The 15,759-nt window shown below is 38.8% G+C and overlaps 1 long non-coding RNA gene across 1 annotated transcript; it reads right to left on the minus strand.

Annotated features, from left to right (window-relative positions):
* Positions 1-1,338: 1,338 nt before the first annotated feature.
* LOC135311967 (uncharacterized) lies at positions 1,339-11,460 on the minus strand. The gene is made up of 4 exons (XR_010371551.1): positions 11,368-11,460; positions 6,300-6,390; positions 5,261-5,473; positions 1,339-1,725 (listed from the first exon to the last, which is right to left on the minus strand). It is a non-coding gene; the product is annotated as an uncharacterized LOC135311967 (long non-coding RNA).
* Between the last annotated feature and the right edge of the window lie 4,299 nt (positions 11,461-15,759).

The following is a 15,759-nucleotide window of genomic DNA, read 5'->3' on the forward strand; positions in this document are numbered from 1 at the left end:
GTGAAACCTGGCCTGGGGAGTCTCCTGAGCTGTGCCTGGTCTGAGCCTGAGCCATGGGTCCTGGACCAATCTTAGCCAGCTGAGCTCCCTGCTGGTGGCACAGAAGCTGTTGGCGTAATGTCAGAGCTCAGAAATGGAGGGAAAGATGGAGAAAGGGAGCAAGCTGCCCCTTCTACCTCCTCCTCCTGCTCCCTTTCACACCTGCATGTGATGCTATCCTCACGTGTATGCCAAACAGCTTCTAACTGGCAAAATTTGTCTCTTCTTGGTCCTGAAAGCACTAATATGACCATCTTGGGTCCCATGGTACTCACTTCAGCTCAGGACAGGGCAGACTCTCCTGCTCTGAGCTATGTTGTCATTGCCTGGGGGACAGCCCTGCTTCCTGAAGGAACCATCACCCACCCCAAATCTGCACACTAGCTCAGGCTGCGGGGAGTGGCATTCTGTGGGCGAGGACATGGCCCAAGCCCAGACCACCTGAGCTCCTGGCCAAGCTTCCCTCGTGGAGTTGCCCTGTTGGCTCTACACCCTTATTCAGACTACCAAAAAGAGGTGACTAATCCTGCCTTGTGGAGTTCAGGCTCCTGAGGCCTCTGAGGGATTCCAAATCAGAATACTGAAAACCTGTGAGTTGAGTTAGGGCTGAAACCCTAGCTCTGGCCTAAGCTGAACTTACCTGATGGTGAAGGTCTAAACTGGCCAGCATGTCCCCAGGCAGGAGCTGCCTTGTGTGGTCTTAGGGTGTCAGGTGATGACAAAGGTATACCTGTGGCTCTGGGGATCTCCCTGCTCCAGCTGACTGTTTGAACCACTAACCTCCATTAATGAAGCTCCATCACCTCCAGCCTTGCTTTACATGGAAGTGGTGGCTGCAGCTGTAGTATGTGAAAAGCTTTAGCATCCCCCAAGGGTCGAGTGTGCCCTAGCAGTAGGTGTCCTTAAGGAGGCATATAATGAAGGCTGTATTTCTGGAATAAAACTGAGTTTCAAAAATAAACTGTGTTTTGCCCCATCAAGAATGGGCATGTGCAAAGACACTAGATAGTCACCTGAATTTTAAACTCAAAAAATAAAGCACCTGTTGAATTTAGAAAGCAGCTGATCAGAGATTTTCATGGTTATAACTTTGGATTCCCTCAATCTGTCCCACTTGATATAGCCTTCAGCACCTCCCAAACACAATCAGTGTGGTCCTTGGTAAAAAAAAGTGTATCATAGCAAAAAGAGTTGGTATGAAACTCTGATCACTTGGTATAACATATCTAGTGACTATTGCTTTCCAACCAGCATATTCAGCCAGGTAGTGGGAGGAATCCGTCTGTCTGAACGAGCAGCTGAACTGCAACACTTTTATTTTTTTATATTTATCTGAATTCAGGGAAAAGTCCTCTGCAAGATAACATACAGTGGTTAAAGGGAGTATTTAAAACAACAACAAAAAAGTCATTCTTATGCATGACTGTTCTGTCAGCAAAAGATGTCTGTTCCAAGAGTGACGCTTTAAAAAAAGCAATGGTAGCTCCTTGGTAATCTCTGCTATTTTTAACGATAGAAGACATGAAGCATATTTTACGTCTTGCTGTATGACTACAGGCGTCAAGCATCATAGGTATGTTGTCAGGAAATGGTAAGGTTTCAGTTGTGAAGAGGAGGTCTTTGGCTCTTTGCAGATTGTGTGGGCTCAGGCTTCCATGTTGACCATTTAAAGAGTGACACTAAAAGCTGTGAAAAGAAAAGAAACCTGCATTTTTCTGCTTTTTTGTAACATGTAAAGATACGTGGGTGAGGCAGAAAAGAGTGTAGCAGAGCCTCTGAATGCCATCTGAATGCTCTTCAAGAGGAGAAAAAAAAAAAGGTATTTGTGAACAGAGGCAGCAAGCTAGGGGTAAGATGTCTTGAAACATTAAAATGCCATAGGAGAAAGCACCTCTGTGAAGAAGAAAATAAATTTGGAGCACAGAGTGAAATATACTTCACAGGCAGAAGGAACAGGAAAAGAGGGATCTAGAGGGAAATTTAGGCAGATAATTTTGTAAACTACTATCCATTCTGATAGAAGCATCAAGTAGACACAGGTAAGGGACGGATTATAACCCAAAATACTTTCTGGGACAGACTTACTGATGAGTAACAGAAGTGAAAGGTAGTATTATAACCATAGTCAAAAAAGACACAATTGCTTTCTAGCATCAGGGTCCTGTTGGTAATTTGCTATGCTGCACAGACAATGAGTACACCAGGTAGGCTTCCTTTCTCTTTCTGATTATGCCTGGGATCAGGCAAACACAATTTGCTGTGCAAATATTTTTAATGAGACTTTTAAAATCCTTCACTTAGTAGTTTCCAATGTTACATAAGAGGACTGATCATACCTAGACAGGTAAAAAAAAAAACAAAAATGGAAGTTCAGGTATGGTATATTACTTGTTATACAACACAAAGAAAATAAAAGCTTACTTTCCTTGAATCATTCCATCCAAATGTAATGTACCTGTTTATAAGCAGTTATTAATTGTTCCTTGATTTTGCAAGATAATACTGTAATATAACTGTTGATATATTACTATATTGCTAAAGGTACTGGCTAGCTCCTAAGATAAAAAGGAAAAAAGAAAAGGGAGTGGGTGATTAACCTTACAAGAAACTACAATATCCAACAGATTTTTAGAGATATGGTACATTCTTCTATGTACAGATTCTTTTGAGACTGGTATATATTTTCATCAAGGCACTGTTTTGTAATTAGAAGTGATGAGCAGCCCGGGGACTCTCACCACAAAATTCAGGAGCTGGAGAACAGCAGAGAACATTGTAAAAATTCACTGGACAGGCAGCGCCTGCAGTTTTGTGCAAACTTGCTTTTGCTTTTGTTTATCAAGGTTTTGGAACAACATATGTACAGCAATTTGATCAGCAAAGACTTACTGGTAGTGTTTGATACGCTGGCTCTACTCCATCTGCAACAGAAATATCACTAACTCTGTAACTATAGCACGGCTTTTCATATTTGTGGAAATAAGCGCTAAGGCTTTTCACAGTTACTTCCCATAATTGCATGCAATAACCATTGCTCTTTTCTACTCCAGTATATACGGAGCAATATTTTCAAACTGGGGTACCAATACCTATATTCTGAAACTGTGGCACAAAGGCCTGGTTCACCACAGGGCTAAACACTTGCATTGCTATGGCTCATCAGGCTGCTTCTGCACCTGGGGTTTTCCACAAAGGATATGTCATCTTCCCAGCAAATCTTTCCCATCACATTGAGATAGAAGTGTCCAGACTGAGCAAAGCTCACCAGTCTAATCTTGTATGCACTTCTCCACCATGTGTACCTTGTGTCCTAGAAATCATTTTCTAGCCTGACACCCCTAAGCAAGAAATCTATTTTCAGTTGGTATGCCATAGTAAATCACAAGTAAGCTGTGTATGGCAAAAGAAGAGAGGAAGAAAATCAGACTGGTTTTCTGTGGGGGTGACCATTCCCTATTTCAGTGTTTGTTCCTCTTTCAGCAGTCCCACATAAAGCTGAAGGCATGTGTTTTTTCCAAAGGAGATGGAAGAAAAGTTGTGTACGTTCTCACCCATGTGAGAATGGGTCAGCAACTGTTGGAGGAACAAAGGGAAGACCTTCACTACTGACATTCACAAAAATATGGATTTCTTCCTGGATCAGCAGTAGACAAATGGACAAATGTATATAGACTATCACAAAAATGATTATCTTTTCCCTACAGAAATATATGCTACAGTTCTACATAGAAAATTTTACAGAAATTGAAATACTACATATTACAATAAAACCCACTATGAAATGACTTAGTGTCTTGTTTGCTACTTTTAAGCTGTCTGGGTTAAATTTACTACAGGTGTTTTTTAACAACACGAGCAAAGAGAAATTTTCTCTCATCTGACCAAATTTAAAATTGATTTGCACAAGATTTAAATATTGGATAATTTTGGTTTTGTTCATATAAAACATCATTGCAGCTGTGACTCTGTTGAACTGTCACACATACTAAACCAATACTTGCATAAACAGGGGTGCATTAGTAAAATATGCAGGCAACTGATTTATCAGTTTCCTGTAGCATTTATGCCATCTACATATAAAACTACACAAGAATATTTCTAATCCATTAAAGAAACTTTTATGTAAAGTTCCTTTTTTTAATTTGCTAATTACTGTTTTTTAAAATGCTTTATTGTTAAGACTAATTTTGCCTCTGGGCCTAATCACCTACATTTCTGATGTTTTCTCTGGATAAAAAGTAAGAGGAGAAACAAGCCATGTTTGTATCATAGGAATGCAGAAATAATCCTGCTGTGTTTTTTAGGAGAAAAATAGATCTAATAACTTACCTGATGTTTTCCAATATATTTGTGTTCCTAAATGCCTGATGTATCAAATATATTTTGTGTTTGTATTAAGGGCTTTATAAACTAGAGCTATGAGAGACTTGTGCATTGGGAGTATATTAGTTTTGCTAATTCATGTAATTTTAAAACTGATTTCACTCATAATTCCTAATCCATTGTTAGCAGTCAATCAGCTCTTACAATAAGTGGGACGTTCTGTCTCATCCAGGGAGTTGAAGCTTGCCTAAAATACGGTATTGATTTATTGAAATGCAATTTTCATTGTAGAATGCACACAGTGGGAAGATATTATGCAGTGTATGAATACTGGATGACAAGAGCACAGGAGGACAGCTTGTGAATATTGTATTAAAAAAATTGTAAGATGCAAGGAGAAGAAAAACAAAATCCTTTTTATGAGGAAAGGATGCTGAACAACTTCCCTTTGGCCAGTTTGTCTCTTAGTGAACTTTCTAGGATTTGTCTGTGCATCCTGGACACATAGGAATCCAAGGGATTACAGCTAGAAGAACCAGTGCTGCTAAAACATGAACTGAGCTGAACTTTAATATTCAAAACAGGCTTGAACTAAACCACTTTAGATAACTAAGAGAAAAACATTTTTCATTATTCTTTATCCTCAATGTTCTGATTTTAGTTGGAGTCAGAAGCAAAAATATTATTGTGAAAGTTTATCAGTTACTGTTCTTCTGAACTGAACCAGCAAGTTTCCCAGTGAAGCCCAAATGTCAATCTTTTAACACAATTGGCTACAGAGTTGTTAGAACAAAGTGCCCTGTAGAAATGACCTCTATTTGGCCCTTAGATGGATAGGAAGGGTGGACAAGGATAGTAATGCTTTCTGTGGAAAAACAGAAAAAAACCGTTTTCTTACCCAGTGGCAAGTGTTGTGCCTTGAAGAAGTTGCAGTGGAAATACGGTCTTATTCAATCCTTTCTCAATTAGGGTTCCATATCTGGAGTAACAATCTTTCTCACTGTGTCAATCAATACTTATTCTTCAGTCTGTGAACTGTGTTCTGCTTTATTTTTCCTCCCTTGAGAACTTTATTTCATTATTAAAATGTTGTATGTTTTCTTCTCTGAAACTAGGAAGTAAAGGAAGGGGTGACCAAGAGGAGAAAAAAATACCTTGTCCTTGATATGGAACAAAAAATGCACATACCTGCTCTAGCTATTGTTCCCAGAAAAAAGTTTTTGTTAAAAAAATTGTGACATAATCCAGCAACCCTTCATTAGTTATGAAGAAAATACTTAAGATGGAGCAACACTGGTACAAAAGGAATCATGAAAAATAATGAACAGCTCATATAAACAATTAAGATGACATTGACTTTGAGTGAAGCTATTATTATTTTAGTATGCCAGTTTCATAGAGTGGCCATTGACTGCGAGCACTGTTGAAGCCAATGACATTTGCACCAGACATGGAAAGCTCAGGTCCATAGGTCCATTCTTAAGTTGCTGAGCAAGGGACAGTGAAATCACTGTTAGACCAACTAAGCACTGCGAGTAAAGCATCAGTTCAGTTCCCGTAGTAGCTGCCTCAGTCCTTTGTGACTAGGCAAACTGCTTAAAGACAGGACTCCTTTGCTGAGGCATGTGACAATCATTGAATTTAAGCCCAGAAACAAGGCAGTGTAGCTTACCCTGAGCTCTGTATTGATGCGTGTAACCTTTTCTTTGGTAGCTGACCTAGCTCAGGTACCTCTATTGTATGCTATAGGCTGTTATTTTAAAGTGGGTCTTCTAAATATTGAATAGAAAGGGTCAACTGGATTCTTTATGTCACTTTAAAACTTCTTGTGTTTCAGACAAATAATCACAATGGGAAAAAAAATATGTATCTTGACTAGGTACTAATATTGTAGTCGATGAAAAGAAATTGAAAGAAGTGTATGAATCATTACTTACACTTTTAAGCACATCCGCCTTCTTTCTTGTTCTACTCAGGCACAGTCTATTTTTTCAATGAAGTGTCAGATACAAAGTACTAGTGCTGTCCCTGTTGAATTCAAGACACTATAATACTATTCAGCACTCCCAGAATATTTGTTCTCAAAAGGATACTTCCATTTGTCATTTCAGAAATCATAATATGAGTGCTCTTTCTCCTTATCTGTAAAATCATAATTTGAAACACTGAATGCATAAATAATGGCCTAGGGAAACTGCTGATACACAGTTGACACTCTGAAGCAATTAAAATTTGTTATCATCAACATATTTGAGGATACAGCAGTTGCCTGTTAGACTTTTGCACTGATTCTTCAGCATGGCTTGTGTTACCAAATTAGCCTCCATACTTGAACATAGAGGACAAAGGAGTAAGAATGTAAGGAAACAAATATGCAAACTTAGAATGATTTCACAATGGCATAAATTATAGATCTTAGGGATTCTGTCCTTTTACCAATAATTATTTTGGGGTTGGAGGCAGCAAAAGCACTTCAGTATCTAACATTAGATTCGAATTCAACAACAGCACAAACCCACCTGGCTGCTGGTCGCAATGGTTGCTGCTTTACTTTGACTCTGTGGGCCTCCCTCCCCACGGTGCTACACTGTTTTTCAGGGTGACAAAAATAAATGGCAGAGCTGGTGCAAAGGACAGGATGGGTCAGTGCTGCAAAGTGGGGAGGAGGGCCCTGGCAACCAGTAGTTAGACTGGAATTTCATCAGTATTTACTATTTAGTCTCTAGGTGGAGACAACTGCCCATGAAAATCTTTTTTTCTTTTTAGTTTTATTAAATACTGTGCCTTAATGTAGTATGTGCATACCACGTGTTAAAGTAACATGTGCATACCGTCCATTACAATCTTTTCTCCCTGGAGAACAGAAGGCTTGGGGAGGGCCTCATCACAGTATTGCTGTACTTATAGGGCTGCTACAAAAAGGATGGAGGCTCTCGCTCCACAGGGAGCCAACTGGAGAAGACAAGTGTCAAAGGGTACCAGTTGTCCTGGGAGAAGTTTCATCTTGACAAAAAAATTTTTTTACAGCGAGAACAATCATTCACTGGAACAACCTCCCCAAGGATGTGGTGGAGTCCGTATCACCGGAGGTTTTCAAGATGCAATTGGACATGGTGCCAGATAACCTCATGTAAACTCCCTTTCCCATGAAAGGTTGGACCAGATGATCTTTGGAGGTCCCTTCCAACCTGGGCTGTTCTATCATTCTATGATTCCCTGATTATTTTGGTTTCTTAATATTTTTAAGTAGAGAAAAGCAAAAGTGAGGAAACAAACAAATACTTATACATGTTTCAGCAGGTATGGTGAGACTTCTTATAGGCAGAGTTCAAACAATGTATTTTCAACTGGATTATTTGCTATGGTAGAAGAACAGTAGGAGCTGCTCAGTTTTAATGCACCTTTAATGTGCTTCTGATGCTTCCTATGTTTATCTTTTTTGGGTGCATGTTTGCAGCTTTTGAGATTTTTTTTCTCAAAGCCCTGGCTGCCAGATACTCTGGATTGCAGAATAAACTCCACTTTCACTTGAAAACTGTGACAGATAAAGCTCTAGCCTTGTGGTTTCTGCCAAGCAGACTAAAGTTTACCAGGAGAAAGGGAAGACTGTAAATTATGCTCTGGATGGCCCTTTCCTTGCTAGAGGGCTGACTTCATTAACCAGCTCCTACATCATGGGCTTGCAGTTACATTGCACAAAAGTTTTCCCATTGCATCTTCTTCCCTATAGCATCTTCTACCCTTCTCTTACCTCAAAAGCCTTAGGATACACCTAGTGTTTTTCTTTCGAGCACAAAGAAGCTTTATCTAAAGCCCTTTCTTGAATTCTAGATTTCAGAAAAGTGTAAACTGTTCCCCATGTCTTTCATAAGACTTGGGCTTTTTTTTCCTCCTTGCTCTGTATATTATATTAACAATATTATCACATTTTCTTCAGGGTTACAGTTATCTTAGCTGTTTATCTATAATTCTTTTCATATTAGCCAGCAATGCTAGAGTAATCCCCAACAGGCTGTGTTTCATGGAGGCTTCAAAAGTTTGGCAACTGCTGTTAAAATATTCTGAAGTTCCAGATGTATCCTTTCATCCTAATCATTTTCCCCCACAGGCGCTTTTGGAAAAAAAAAAAAAAATTAAAAAAATCAAATTTAAAATGCAGCACTCAGGATACCCACTGAGACTAAATGTCCTGTTTCCATAGTAAAAAGCTGTTAAAGTTTATTTATTTTTCTTTAAACTTATAGTAATGAAACTATGAAGCTACAAAGATAATTTTACCCCCTCCTCCTTCCACACATTTCAATAGCTTTGGGGTAAATGCCACAATGAGTTTTAAAATGAAATTACCTTTCATTTTCAGAAAAGAATAACTTCTAGCCATATCAGCCATCCAACATTACATTTTTTTTTAAATGAAAATTGAATATGGTAAGGAAAGACAACAATGCCTGAAGAACAACACTGAAGACAAAAAAATCATTGTGTCATTGGAGGAAACGACATGTAATATCTGGTTTGTAATGTGATATGTGCACTTTTGAAGCTGAAATACCTGAGACGGACTGAAAATTGTTGCATAAATGGTAGAAGTAATGGATGGTGACCATGCATTGAAGTTGTGCGACATTTTCCATTATAACAGATTCTTGTTTTGATTTCTGAGTTACTCTAGCTTTTCCAGTGATGGACACAGCCTTTGGGGTGTTTTAACTTTGTCACATGAAATTCCTTTCCATCCAAGCAATGTAGCTATCCCCTCTGTCACGTGTATTACTGAAAAAAAGTAATTATGCAAACAGCAGGCACAGATGTGCTGAATGGTCAAGCTCCATGTCAGACAGCCACAACATTTCTAGCTCAGCTTTCACAGCTGACAAATTTTGCTGCATTCACAGGGCATGCAGAATTGGTACCTGAGGTCTGCAAGCTGACCCATCTCTTCTTAATAGTGAAGAATCACAATGGGAAGAGGTTGGAGAAAGGAGGTAGGAGAAAGAAGAGCCTCCCTCACCACAGCCCTGCATGCGGCACTTCACCAGTGCTGCCTACTCTTGTGTCTGGCCATACTCCCTCTAAGCCTGCAGACCCAAGAGGCCTGTGCTGCCTTTCCTCTGAATCCAGTGCACAGTGTGAACATATTCTGCTCTCTAAAATAACAGTCCTTCTGCTGCTAGTTAAAATAGCATGACACACATGTCACTGCAGCTGTACATAATAGCTGTGCGTTTGTATTCCTGTGAAAATGAAAACTAGAAAATGGCATAACTCTTCTTCTCCCTGCAGAAAATTAAAATAATCCCACAGCAATAACTGTGAAGAATGGCATTAAAAGAAAGTTGTGACAGGTCAAGTTCACGTTCAAGCTGCTGCTTGCAGTCAGTTACTATGCATCAGCTGAGCCACAGTAGCTACATTTTTAGCTCAAGGGAAATAGAGGGTAACGGCACTTAATGTGGCCTGTGACATAGTTGAGCTAAGTCACATTACCATGCATTTGCCATAGTGGAAGAACAAAAGACCCTCTGGCTTAGCTGACATCATAACTTTTAATTGGTGGAAGTTTCAAGCTGTAGTTAAATTATTATTTTTCATTAACATGCACTTGAAAGAGAATGCCAAGGTTTTGCTTCCTATGCACCTCTGCATAAATTATGATGTATTGCTTAATGGTATCATTAGATGTTACTTTTCAGGCTCAGGCTTTCCCCTTTTTCAGTGTGCAGGGTAAATCTGTAGTGCAGAATGAAGACTTCAGAGTAAAGGTTGCTGCTTCGCAGCTGGGGAGCTCTGCTGGCTTAGGAAGGTGCAAAAATACACAGTGGTTGCTCTTCCTAGCAGCTCCAGGGTAATTTGCACTCTTGGAAGAGTGCAAGGACTGTCACTTGTGGGTGGCCAAAGTCACACGCTGTCTAAAGACTAAGCCGTAGTGGTGACATGGTTACAAAATGCAACAAGTTGCTTTTTCTTGTAAACATGCTAGAAGGAGATAGAGAAATCTTGCAAGCAAACACTGTAGTCTCAAAATACATTCTTCCATTCCCACAGCAATAAAAGTAGTATTAAGTTTTCATTTCTCAGGCTCCACTTCCCAGTTTGTTACTACATTAGAGGTTTTTTATTTGTCTTATTTTCAACACAAAGCCTATCATTAACTACCAGCACTGGTGCATCAGTAATACCTTAGGGGGAAAATATTTGTAAACTTAGTGGGCATATTTCAGAACACAAATGTTCCAATAGGAGGAAAGATAATGACTACTCTGATGCAAGACATAAAGTATATATGTATATATTATAGGCTGACTTTCATTATGCTCTTTTTTTCCTTCACTTACCAGTTTTGAGAAAAGTTTGTCTTGAGAGGCCAATTTTCATGTAGAGATGAAAAAAAGATTTCTGAGTTGTGGTATTGACAACCAGTGTACAGTAAATTACCAAATTCTTTTGTAAATAGAAAAGCTTTTAAAGTTTTATGATAGTCACTCTATTTAATTAACAGTGGTTGCCATGGATAGTTCTTTTCTTTTCTTTTTTTTTTCCCTTCCTTTTCCATGAACAGCATTAGTTAAAACTAGGACACTTCAGATGCTGTAACTCTTGAGTCTTTTCTGAAAGTCCCATACTTTTATCTACTTTCCGTCTTTTATTCTCAGCACCATAAGAGACAGCATAGCAGGATTTAGGCCTGAACACAATTTGAAAAAGAAATAATCTAGATTTTTCAAAGGACACTTTAGATTATAGGCACCCATATCTAACTCTGTTTTAATTTCATCCAGTTCTTTTAAAGTTGTAGCTTTAGGTGACAATCCTTTTAGTCAACACCAGTTACATAAGCCTTATCATCGCTCTGATTCCAGTGAAGGATTTAACTTTTAATGGTTTTCTAGAGTAGGAGAAAGTATTCATGCAGGTTTTTTTCTTATCCCACAGATGTATTGGCAATATTTACACTTAAAATAAAACATCATTAAAGTCACTGGTTATTCACAGAAATTTTCTTACCTGGATTACTTTAAGCTGTTTTGACTTTTTACAGCTGGAGTGCTTGCATGACCCATGGTAGGCGATTGAGTAAGTGAGAGAGAGAGAGTGTGTGTCTGTGTGTACACACACACATAGATTCAGAAACGGCCTTGAGCAATGTTCTCTCTGAAAGTATGAGTAATGCTTAAAAACGTATTTTGCTCCCATTTGGATAGGTTGTTACTTTGATTTTGTGCTTGTTTGAGAATTTGAAAGGCACTCAAAAAGGCTACAGTATAAAATTTTTAGTAGCTTAACTTTCAGATAGCTTCCTGATGTACCACCAGCAAACTTTTTTGGATGACAGATGTCACTATCCTAATTCAATAAGGAAGCAAACAGAATATTTTTACAGTTATTTAAATTAATGAACTGACTCTGGACATTCCCAGATTTGGAATAGCAAAACCACTACACATCAGATCCACTATATCAGGAGGTTGTCTCAGAGTGCTTCTTTTATTTTCTTCAGCTTTTCAGACATTTGCAAATGCACAGCAATATCTTAGCACATACCAATTTCCCTTAGTAAATGGCTTATCTTGACATTAAGGTGGTATGTTTTATGTCACAAGAGTTTAAAAATACCCTACTTACCCAGAAAATTATTTAAAAATCTGTCTTTATAACTCTTTGTTATGTACTGAATCAAAAAAAAAGGGAATGCAGATAACCATGTAAGTGATAAGCAGTGGGAAACAGAAATCAATAGGATCTAAAAAGGAAGGGAAATGGGAATTTCTAGACAGCCAACAAACTAGTGCTACTATATTTTTTTCTGAAGTAAAGAAAGAAGATTAAATATAAATACAAGGGGAAGAGACTTGATTCTCATCTTACACCTGACTTAAAGGTTTAAGGTAAGCACTTAAGGGTTTAAGGTAAGCACTTAAAGAGAATTTAACTGTGATCAGGTGAAATATTCCATTAATGCATTATTAAATAGACAAGCCATGTGATTAGAATTAGCACATACTTAAATAATGTGTGAATTAAGCTTTAAGTCTTGAATACACAGTAATTTAATTTAATAGTCACATTCAAAAGCAGAAAGCTTTGTTTGAAGACAACATGAAGGAAAACTAGAAGACACATTTCCTAATGGAAACCAGGCAAAATTATATGGATGCCGGAAGCATAGTTCTACTTTCTAATTAAGGCCCTTAATTAGTCAAACTGTTCTGCACAGTCATTTTCCTTCCCTTCCTATAGTTCTGGGAAGTCACAGGGGGATCTGCTTGCATCCATCAGCTTGCTGCGTTCATGTCTAAAATATTGCGTGGCCTACAAAGAAAGACAATTCTTTCTGGTTTCTAATTAGCATCACAATTGGAGACATTAGATTTTTGCTCTTTTCCAACCCTACTTCTGGCCTCAGACCATATTGCTAAAGCCAGCAATTGCAGCCAGAAAGCAATGCCAGAAGGTGTAAAAACAAGTATTCAGTAGCTAATGCAAGAATAGAATAGCTGCTTTTCCCAGGAAGATTAAGGTTGCTGCCATGCAACAGCACTAAATAAAAAAGGACCCCTTTTGATAAAGGGGTTAAGAGAAATTAAAGGAGGAACTGCTCATTCAGCAAGGTGAAGAAGTGACAGAAAGGACCTGGAAGTGGTAGGCCAAAGGCTCCCTGTTGCTCATTACAAGGGCTGCAGCAAAGGGCAAATCTTCAGACCTCTTCTGTACGTGTTTTACTCAGAGCTTGTAGGTAAGTACATGGTTTTGGTTGCTCTTGAAAGTTAGAATTTAGAGCCTCTTTTGCAGGTGACCCCTTGCAGAACAGTGTCAGAAAATAATGCAACTTTCAGCAACGTGCTTAGCTAGCTTTAAGTCACCCCTGCAACCTTAGAACGAGTTTGGAGACGGTGTAGGTGCTCAGTTGACAGCTTGAGTTTGTTGTGACTTTGTGACCCCTATGTGTCTTGGGGATACCTGCAGTTGTGCAACCTGAGTTTACTGACAGTCCTTAACAAGAGAGTATCTCCAGAGACTGATCAGAAGATGATCAGGGCTGCACTTGTGTGAGTACCTGGAGGAATTGTTGACAGGGCTATGTGATGGCAGGTTCCTGCCACTATAGTGGCTGTATGCTCATGTGTTATGGGTTGACTGGCTTTTATGGGGTAGTAACTGTAGAGGTGGGGTGGCGATGAGGGAGAAAGCAGTGGGTTGGGAAGTGCCACAGCAGAGATCTAATGTTTTAAGGAAGAGATTCCAGATGCAGGAGTTCTTAATTTTATGTAGAAGAGAGGCTGTTACATGCCTTGGGAAACTTTCAGAAGAGCAAATTATTCAAGGCGTGCTGTGGCCTTATTTTTTGTCATCACTTACGAACCAGGCATAAGCCCTTTAATAACAACCATATGGAGTTTGTGGTTCTGAGCAACAATATTTTTGCTTTATGTGCCCCAGTCAAGAGAACTATAATTGCATAGGTTTTGAAGTGGAAATAGTACTGATGTGTATATAGCATATAGATGCTGATGGCATAGAGCAAAGGTTGCATGCATAGACAGCATTTTATCTGTCTGGGAAGCAGCTGGTTTGGTGATTCCCACTTATGGGAAGATCTCCAGCAAACAGCGCCTTATTCCTGGAAGGACTGACAATGGTGCACATGGATTTGTACGCAGACAGTATCCAACATTCTTTTTTGGTGAAAATAATAATTAATTCAAGTCATACTCTAACCTGATTTGTGTCCGGTTTAATACAATTATTGCATATCAGAGACAGTGGATCATTTCCAGTATATTCCTGACAGAAATACATTGACTTATATTTCTGTAGCTGACGATTGTTAAACTGGTGTGGATATGAAAATCCTGAGAAAATGTCTGCTTTACTTTTCACTCTTAAATTTCTTCCTCCCTTAGAAATGATGCATAACCTTGTTACTGCTTCCATTTTAATTCAGACTCCCACCAAAACCAACCTTCTCTCTCAGGAAGTTGTGAAGATGGGTTTTTTATTGTTGATGTTGCTGCTGTTTTTTCTGAGATATAATGAATGCTGAACAAAACTGACACATAACAGGATAGGAACAAATTCAAACTTATAGATCAAGTATAATAGATTACATGTTTTTATCTTACTGACTGCTAGTGATGTTTTTAAATTCATGTCAATTACTAGAAGTTTCTGTAAATGAACACTACATTTTATTGTTGCCCTCCTTTTTTAATGACAATTTGTACACTAAAGTGAAAATCTTTTTGAGTATCACCTCTAATTAAAGTGGCAAATCTGCAAAAGATTCAGCTCTAATTATTTTTTTTAAATGGTTCTCCCATTCTGCACAACATCTCATGCACATTCAGTGAAAAAAAGAGTAGGCTGCTTCCATTGCACCTATGGCTGCTGAGATGGCACCTCAGAAGAATTACCACTGGCATGCTACAATAATTGATGCAACAGATTTTACTGGAGTAATGGGTTTTGGTGTTTTTGAAGTCATGAAACAATTACTCTCAGCTATATTTTGTCAGTGTTTCTCTCTGGCAGGTCAATAAAGCAGCAGCAGGAGCAGCAGCAATAGCATGTCCAACTTTCATCAGGTAACTCAGTGAGGTACATGGCAACTGCCTCGCTCCCAGGATGCCAGAAATGGCAAATCACTTTTGTGCTGGAGAGTCAGGATGGGTGATCTGCTCCAGATGGGCGGTTCCTACTTCCTGTGTCAGAAACAGAGACAACCTGGAGGCCTATCTGAAGGGTCTCTTTTTACTAGATATGTTAGTGAGAGTTCAAAGAGTCTTCGCCTATGATTACGATGTGACTAGGAAGTGAATCTTAGGGGCTCCAAAAGGAATAGCAAGAAGAATGAGGGAATAATTCAACCAAAGAGAGAAGGTAGCTGAATGTGTTAACTAACATGTTAAAAAAAATGGAGATCTGGTCAATTTCTTTGTAAGTTTTAATAAAGAGAGGCAGTATCATGTTCACCTCAGAATGAATTATTTTCAGAGTTGACAATTAGTTTTTAACACACCATTGTACACACTTTTGATTTCTTACTCTTAATATACTTTAAATCGGTTTTATAAAGCATTGGCATATAATCTTTCCCTACAGTGCTAGGAAAGCGATCCAAAGTTGACAGTAGCAGAGCAGATGGGGAAATCAAGGAGGCAGACGGCTCATATTAATGAAGACCAAATTCACCCTGGGTGGGTAGATTATGGGAGGAGAACTACAAACTACCATACGTTAACATTATCAGCAAGTGTCTGGTAGTCAAAATTCAGGAACAGGGTTTGTACAATGATACTTTACTGCTTTGGTAGCAGTCATTAGCTGCCAGTAATGGGCAGCTCATTAAAAGAGGATATGATGATGGGTATATAGACAACCAGACCACATCTTATAAAC

Source organism: Phalacrocorax carbo, chromosome 2 (assembly GCF_963921805.1).
Source record: "Phalacrocorax carbo chromosome 2, bPhaCar2.1, whole genome shotgun sequence".
Classification (NCBI taxonomy): domain Eukaryota; kingdom Metazoa; phylum Chordata; class Aves; order Suliformes; family Phalacrocoracidae; genus Phalacrocorax; species Phalacrocorax carbo.